This window comes from Pyrus communis, chromosome 13 (assembly GCF_041283825.1).
Source record: "Pyrus communis isolate YQ-2024b chromosome 13, ASM4128382v1, whole genome shotgun sequence".
Lineage (NCBI taxonomy): Eukaryota > Viridiplantae > Streptophyta > Magnoliopsida > Rosales > Rosaceae > Pyrus > Pyrus communis.
In genome coordinates this window covers 13,419,573-13,428,424 of record NC_142577.1, presented here as the reverse complement: position 1 = coordinate 13,428,424, position 8,852 = coordinate 13,419,573, and positions in this window count along the sequence as shown.

The window sequence follows — 8,852 nt, the reverse complement described above, 5'->3', positions numbered from 1 at the left end:
TTGACGAAAATGCACCTGCAAAACAATCAACACCTTTGATCAAAGACCTAAGCCTCATGCGCCCACAAGGTGGGCCGGGGGGGGGGGGTAAGTTAGTTTCTCTAAGAGAGTAAAGTGTTTTGGGCTTTTTTGGGTTGCAAAAGCCCACCAAAATTGGTAGAATATGGGGTATTTATAGGGCTAGGGCCAGCCATATAACGTTTAATGGAGAGATATTCTCTAAATATTCCTAAGATATTAAATAGGAAATAATATCTTAAGATAATGGTGTAATTATCCCTAATTGATTTAAATTAGGATTATTTACTTGATTGGAGTCAATCTTCAATTAGGAGTGTATTAAAGATAGGATTTGGGTAATTAATCATTATCTTTAATTCTTTGCCAAGGGCAGGTGAGTTGTGGGCAGTCGTATTCAGCTACTGAGACCTCCAAGGGTGTGAGCTGCGTGTGGGAGCATTTGAAAAGCCTGTCCATTTATTGAGGGCAATCTTGTCTTTCTTGAATAAAAGTCCACTTGTCGCCTCTAGAATATTTGGGATTATTTTAGGCTCCACAAATGCCCCCACACCTACTGTGTTGCACGCAGGAAAATGACTGTAGGTGTAGGAATCCCCAACTACTTTGGCTTGTGAAGTTGTTTCCCAATTTGAACTTAATCTTCTTTCTTGATTTGGAGATAGACTTCTTCTAGGAAAAGGAAAATAATTATTCCCAATACTTACTTAATTCTGCCTTAAGTAGGGGATTAAATAAATTTGAAGAACAATTATTATCTTAACAAGAAAGAGAAGCTAGAGGAAATTTTGATTCCCCCTCCCCTAGCGTTCTTCTTTTCTTGCCCTTGCAAAGAGTCGTCTCTTGGTGTAATTCTTCTTCTCTGTGCCACACCAAGGTAAGAAAAAATTGAAATCTTGCTCTTCTTGAAATTTTTGGGAGTCTTAAGACTTGAAAAAATTGACTTGGTGGGTGTCAAGGAGGTGTGGGTGGCGTGGCAGGGGTGCCATGGGGCTGCAGGTGGTGCGGCTAGAGGATCGGCTCGGCTCGGCTCGGCTCGGCTTGGCCGAGGTACTGGCGGCGCTAGGGCGCTGAAAGGTTGGCTCGGGTCGAACCTTGCGAGCTGCTAGGTATTAGAGTATATAAATAAGGCAGTTAAGATTGTTGGAATTATAAGATTCAGATAAGTCAGTTAGGTGAGAATCCATCTAAATAGCAACAGTTTGTAACCAGAAAGTCAATAAAGAAAATACAAGTGAAAAATCATTCTCTTTCTCTCTCTAAGTTTCCTCTGTTTTCTCCTTCTTCTTCTATAATCTCTCTGTTCTCTTCTTCCTACATAATGGTTAACATGGTATCAATCGCCATTAAAGCTTGATCAGCTTTTTTGATCCTTTCTTTTGCTTCCGCAACACGAAATTCTTTCTTCTTCTGTAACCGTCTTCTTCGATTCTTTCTTTTGATGCTGATCGAGGTGTGCAAGTAGCCCTTGATGGTCAACTCATTCACTACCAGCATTATTCGAGTTCGCTTGCTTGCCATCTTCGCTGCGATAACTAAGTCGACTCGTTGGCCAATTCGAACTTTCTTAAACTACACTAGCTTTCTCTCTCTCTGTGATAAAATGGGTAGTTGAAGGAAGACTTGCTTTGTTTTGTGGGTTCACATCTGTAAGCCCAGTTCTTCATTCTTCGCTCTGAAAGATTGTGCACACCAGGTGTTTGAGTATTTTCCTCAGACAGATTTCTCTACAATTTTTTCGAAATGGTAACTACGAATCAATTTCAACTCTTGCAATCACCAATCACTGGATTGATTTCATCTGTTTCCACGTTTGTTATTGTGAAACTGGATGAGACCAACTATCTACAATGGCATTTTCAGATGCAGTTGCTGCTTGAAGTCCATGGACTTATGGGGTTCGTTGATAGATCAAATCTCTATCTTGCTCAGTTTTCTTTTACTTCTTCAAGAGATTCAAAGGTAACATCTGGTACTTCATCTTCAAGAATTGAATATGATGAGTACAAAGTCTGGAAAATGCATGATCAATCCTTGATGTTGTTAATTACTGCCACACTTTCTTCATCTGCTATTTCCTATGTGATTGGTAGCAAGAGTTCTCAAGAGATGTGGGTTCGTCTTCAAAACCAGTTTTTCTTCCCAAGTACAAAAACCAGTATAATCAAAATACAGACTGATCTTTACAACTTTAAGAAGGGATCAAATTCAATTTCCCAATATCTTCAAAGAATTAAAAAAGCAAGGGATGGGCTTTCTATTCTTGGTGTCACATTTGCTGATGAAGACTTTGTGATCATTATGTTGAATGGACTCCTTCCAAAATACAACACATTTAAATGTGTACTCAGAGCGTGTGAGAGTATCATTTCACTCAAGGACTTTCGTGTTCTTAACTCTGACAACAAGGTGAAAATTGGTGTTCCCACTCAAACTGTTGTACATGAGTTCCGAGGATTTTATGTACTTTGGTTATGGAATGGTGGAAGTATATTTGATACTCAGTTAGGCGACCATATGAGAATTTCTAACAAAGGTGGAGGCCCTACATTTTTGTTCAGAAGCATTTATCTTGGATGTACTTTGAGAATGATTTCTTCCTTCTTAATTGGTGGGTTGCTGGACTGGCTTTTACAGTTTAAGTTGGAATTTTTTATTGCTATAATTAGATTACTTGTGCAGTTGGTTGGAAGAATTCAATCGATCTTTTATGACTTATCAAAATCTGTTCTCATGATGGTCATCTGTCAAGAAGCTTCTTAGTTCAGTTTGTCTCTTCTTCCTAGCAATTTGCTGACATTCTTACCAAAGGCTTGAGTTCACCATTGTTTAACACTCATTGCAACAATCTCATGCTTGAAGCACCATGAGCTTGCGGGGGGATGTTAGATTATATAGATAAGGCAGTTAGGATTGTTGGAATTGTGAGATTCGGATAAGTCAATTAGGTGAATATCCATCTATATAGTAACAATTTGTAACCATAAAATCAATAAAGAAAATACAAGTGAAAAATCATTCTCTTTCTCTCTCTAAGTTTCCTCTATTTTCTCTTCTTCTTCTATAATCTATCTGTTATCTTATTCCTACATAATGGTTAACACTGGGCAGGGGCCTATATAGGTGGATGACGAGAGGGAAAGAGAGATCGGCACAAGCTGGATTTCTCTAGCTAGTGCATTGGGCTCAAGCCCGCTGAAAGTTGGAGAAGAGGAAGAGAGAAGAAGAGGTCGACTCAGGCTGGGCTTGTCACTGGTATGGTGGGCTGCTTCAAGGCTGCGCATGTCAAGATTAATTTTGGACGAGCTGTTTTAAGATTTTCTTGAGGCGTACAAGCATGCAATTTCATCAGAGGTTCGCGTCAAGCAGGTGAAAGATGACAGCAGCTATGAGCCATGTGGCAAGGGCGCTACTGCTAGGAAGAGGGCCATCAAATTCCATCTGCACTACTTTGTGTTGGGATTCATGTTTCCAGGAGATGATTTGCTCCATGAAATATGCGCCTGCTCAATGCTCCTCAAATGCAGTTCGTGCGATGGTGGGGTTCTTGAACTTAAGTAGGTTCTTTGATCTTGGTTTGACCATAAATGAGTTCTGGTACTTCTTTGAGATCGGCCACAAGGAAAGTGTGGGGCAGCTGAGATTTCACCACAGGCTGCTCGATGCTTCTAGCAAAGGTGATCATGAGTGAGCGAGATACCTTGGAGGTGAAAGGAGAGTGGGAGTCTGACTTTTCTCCTGAGTTACGTGTCCCTACTACCTTTATCAGTGGTAAGTGAACTGCTTCATTCTTATCCTGCTTGAAGTTTTGTTAAGCTACTCCATGACTTCAATTTATTGATTGTCTTTCTTGCTTTGCGTATATTCGGAGTTTGGCTCAACTCCAAGGACTTCGGCAGATATGAAGAAAGTGCACAACGCTTTGGGCATTCCTGCTGAGTACCATGAGTGGCGCTGGCTGCTCAACCCTTTTCATCTGGAGAAAGGTGGCCTACCTCTAAGGAAGAGATAAAGCGGATAAAGGACGAGATATTGGCTCTCCCGATTGCTGCTGTAGAACCTGCTACTAATGAGGGTGGAAAGAAAAGGTCTTCCTCACCTGCTTATGAGCCTTTGGCTGAGAAGAAGCCAAGGACTTCTTCTGCTGCTCGTGGGAACTCGTCTACTACTAAGAAGCTTGTTATTGATCTAACTTCCCCAAAGAGGGCGAAGAAGACCGTTGAGCCTGAGCCTGTGAAATCTGCTGCTTCGAAGGTGACCCCGTCCATTGCTGAGAGGCTTGCCCAGCAGAAAAGTTCGATGACACATTCGGTGTTCGGGTTTGTGTTGAAGCGTCCATCAAAAGCTAAGACTAGATCGGTTTCTGAGAGGTTTGTCGCTATAAAGAGCGGGAAGATGGATTCTGCTGCTAAGGTGGCGCTTAGGCCTATTCCTCCTTCTGCCGTGACTGACTCGTCTGCTAAGAAGGGAAAATCTGCTCGCACATGTAGTTATTAGAGATCCACCAAGTCTAAGGCTAAAGAGTTTCCCGAGGTTTATGCACTGTTGAAGGCTGACCTGCTTAAGGACGTCGATGCATATGCCAAGTTTGTTAACAGTGTTGGGAAAGTTATCATTCGCTCAGACTTATTTGTGAAGCGTCCTGCCTACTCGAGGAGGTCCTCCCTAATTGCTACAATGGATAAGAATTTGATCCTAGTAGCCGAGTCTATGCGTGTTGATCAGGATGCTATCAAGTGTGCTAAGGATGACGAAGTGGCATTGGTGGCTCAGCTTTGCTCGGCTGCTGAAAAGATCGAGAAGCTCGAATCTGAATTCGCCGTTTTAAAGGGGTCTGATGTCTCTACCCCTACTTCTTTGCAGTTGGAGATTTCTCATCAAGAGATCACCCATTTGAATGCTAGGCTTAGTGTGACTCAGGCGATGTTGGAAACTGCAGAGAATGAAGTCTGTCGTGTTTCTCCGGTGGTCGAGGACCTTAAGCATGTCAATCCGGAGCTACGATCTGCTTTCTTTGCCAAGGACGATGAGTTTATCTTCATGCATGCTAAAGTGTTTCGTCTTAAGGAGGTTGCCAATAAGCTTGAGTCCAAGGAGATGGATATGCAAGGTGCACTGTCTACTAGCGAGAACCTGAGAAAGGAACTGGATGACTTGCAGGGTGCTCACACTGGCTTGTTGAGGAGAATGTGCAGCTGAAGAATGAGAAACCTGGTCACGAAGTGGCGCTTGCTTCTTGTCAGGGTGATTTCTACAAGCTTGGCTATGTAGACCATCTTTAGGACTTCAAAACTTTTTCCATTTCTCCAGTTGATCTACTTGATTTCTCATTTGAGGCTGCCTTTGGTAGAGCAGCTGAGGATCAGGCATTCTAGGCAGGGGCGGCTGAGGATAAGCTGATGGAAGCTTTGGCTGCTGGGAGAGGTGCGGCTGCTGAAGGTGTGGCAGTTGAGGAACCAGTGGTTGCGTAGGTTGCCAAGGAGTAGTCTTTTTGCTTAGACTTAGGAGTTTTCTTCTTTTCCTTTTTGTTCTGCTTTGCTTGAACTTTGTTGGCCTTCGAGTTGGTTTATCAATTTGCTAGAAATTTAGTAAACAACTTTCCATGTTTTTGCTTCATCCTTTTATTTCGCCATGTCTTTAGTGAAACTTTACCGTAGGATGAGCGACTGGGTGAGTTGCTTCAACGAAGCAATTGATCCCATGTCATCACTTAGGTTTTAATTTGGGCTTTGGGGTTTCGGGAGCCTTACCTGCTTGAGATGTCTTACAAAACTTTGTTGTAGGACGGGCAGTTGAGTTGGCTACTTCGATAAAGCAGTTGACATACGCGGTCACTTTAGGCTTCAATTTTGGCTTTAGGGCTTCTAGAGTTTTACCTGCAAAAAGAAGAAATGTGAGATTTCCAACTTATAGAGTCGACGACCAAACTCGTTATCTCCATAGGAGGCAGGCGAGTTCGTGTATCTACTATAGCTGTGATTCTCGGCTTTGGGTAGCTTCGTGAGCTTTAGTTCTCCAGGGGTGTGTTGCGAAATTTTTTAACCTAAAGGGCCAGCAGTTGAATGCATGGTTCACGTAGAAACAGAGGAGTTCCTGTGGCCACTATGGTTGTATTTCGACTTTCAAGTGGCTTCTTGAGCTTTGGTCCTCTCGGGGCATGTTACGAGATTTTTAACTTATAGGGTTGTCGGCCGGACTCGTGTTTCTCGTAGAAAGCAGAGAAGGTCTGTATAGTTGCTATAGTCGTGACACTCGACTTTAGTGGCTTCTTGAGTTTTGGCCCTCCTGGGGCATGTTGCGAAATTTTTTACTTATAAAGCCGTTAGCCAAACTCATGCTTCTCATAGGAAGTAGATGAGGTTCGCGTAGCTACTATAGTCGTGACACTTAACTTTGTCCAACAAAACTTAAACCATAGACCGTCGGCTGGAAGTGCTGCTTGTAAATAAGCAGGCGAGTCCGTGTAATCATGGCAAGTGTAAGTTTAGGCTTATAAGCTACCTTAGGTTTTTAGCCATCGGGTTGTCGACCAGGCATTTTATGTACAAAAACAAACGACCTGTGTAACTTCAGGTGTCATCCCTGGCTCTCGGAGGCGTTTCAAGCGTGAGGTGTAAGCGAAACCGGCCTCAGATGCCATATCCTTCCAAGTCACAACTTTGATTCCACATGTTGCTTAACTAGTATTGCAACACTTCAAAACCAAGTCGCTTCATGAAGATTTGCATGTCGAAGACGAACTATCTTGTCACGCGAATTTTTTCTTGGGTAGAGGTCCTGCACTTAACGTCTATTAGAGATCTGGGATCTTGTGGAATTGAATCCTTCAGTTGACTAAGTTTATCCCAAGGGAAAAACTATCGTGGCCAATTTTGGGAGTCGTCCAGCATAGGTAGTCGTTGAATTCAAGGGAAATTGAGCAATCGTACCACTCATCCATGTCTGGATGTTCTGGATTAGTTTACCTTCTTTCGCTGGAGAGCTTACCCTGATGGGTGTCAGGGAATTAATTTACCTTCTCGCGCTGGAGAGCTTACCTAGATAAGTGTCGGGGAATTAGTGTATCCTATCAAACTGGAGAGCTTACCCAGATGGGTGTCGGGGAATTAGTTTACCCTTTCGCGTTGGAAAGCTTACCCAAATGAGGCTTTGAGCAGTTGTTGTAGACAGCATTTGAGCCAGGTTTGTGAATAACTTCTTGGATCTTTATTGAGAATAAAGAAACGCATCATTTATGCTGGAAGGTTGAAACTACATAACAACTGGGATAATCCTTGGCCTGCAAGGTCTTGTTCGCTGAACTAGTTTAGACTTCGAACTTATTTGGATGGGCCTAAACAAAGTTTAGGAGGTGCTGGACCGAAAGTGCTCTGACCTGGCAAAAATGCCATTAATCAGCATTGTCTTCAATGGGGTTCAATGTCAACTTCTATTGCTTACATAGGGTGTGCAGCTGGCTTGTCGAGGTACTCGTATCACTGGCCTTCCTTCGTTAACTCCTTAAGATACTGCTTCCATTTTAGGCAGCCGTTGATAGTGTGACCCGGCCCTTGGTGGAATACGCAATACTTTGTCTGATCCAGCTTGGTATGATCACTCTTCATGGGGGTGGTGGTTTGAACTATGGTTCATTCTTAAGCTTACGGAGAATCTGACCAATTGGAACTGTGAACTTAGTGAACGCCTTAAGTATTACGTCATTTCTGGTTTGGGAACTGTCTCTGCGCTTATTTTTTTGCTTGTTCCCGAAGGATTGCTTGGCCTCATCCTACAATGCGTGATTCTCTGCCAAAACATAAAAGTCTGTCAGGGTCAAGTTTTTGCCCATGATCAATTTTTCGAAAAGTGGGTGATCTGCTGAGAGCTCTTTTCGGAAAGTTGAGCATGCGATGTTGTCATTATATCCGACAATCTTTGCTTTCTCCTCCTTGAATCTTTTGACGTAAATGCAGAGTGACTCATTGGGGTCCTTCTTCATGTTGAAGAGATGGTTAGGCTTCTTTTTGATCGAGCAGTAAGACGAATATTCCTTAGTGAAAACAAACGAAAGTTCGTTGAAGTTCCAGATTAAGCATAGCGGCAGGGTGTGGAACCAGTCTTGCTCCTTGCCTTGGAGTGTCGTGGCAAAGATCTTGCACATAAGAGCATCATTGTTGGCATATAGGGTCATGGCACTTCGGTAGTGCATCAAGTGCGTGTCTGGATCTTCATCTCCCCTGAACGAGGTGAAATGTGACGGGTTGAACTTCCACGATGGCTTTGTCTGCTCGATCTCATTTGTAAAGGGTGACCTGCTCAGGTTGGCAACGTCTCTACGAAGGGCATCGTCAATAGTGTCGATGCGCTGGAATTTGCGCAGCTACTCTGCTACGAGCCTTTGTACTTCCTCCTGGATTTGCGCCTGGTGAGGTAGCGGAGCCTTCAGCTACCCTTGGTGTTGACCTACTGGTCCATGTTGCTTTTTAGCTTGTCCTGTTTATCTGTGCCGTGGTTGTTGTGCACTCGGTTGGCCTTATGCTACTCGTCGCCGCTCTGGGTGGAGGCTGCCAGTGGAACCTAAGCTGGACTGCTCACGTGCTCTTCTCTGGGTGTCATGTGGCTGCCTACTCTATTGCCTCTTAGGAGGATCTCTTTGTGGGCCTAGCCTTTTGTGGACGCTTCTCCCAGAATGTTCTGTGTGCTAGTCGGAATGTGGACCCAACCTTGAATGCACACTGACTCGTGAGCTAAGTCGGGAATGAACGCTTCTTTGCATTGGAATAAGTCATTTTCTTCCGCCATTGTCCTGCTTTGGGACACCTCGTCTGGGGCGCGCTGCATCTCGATGCACTCGA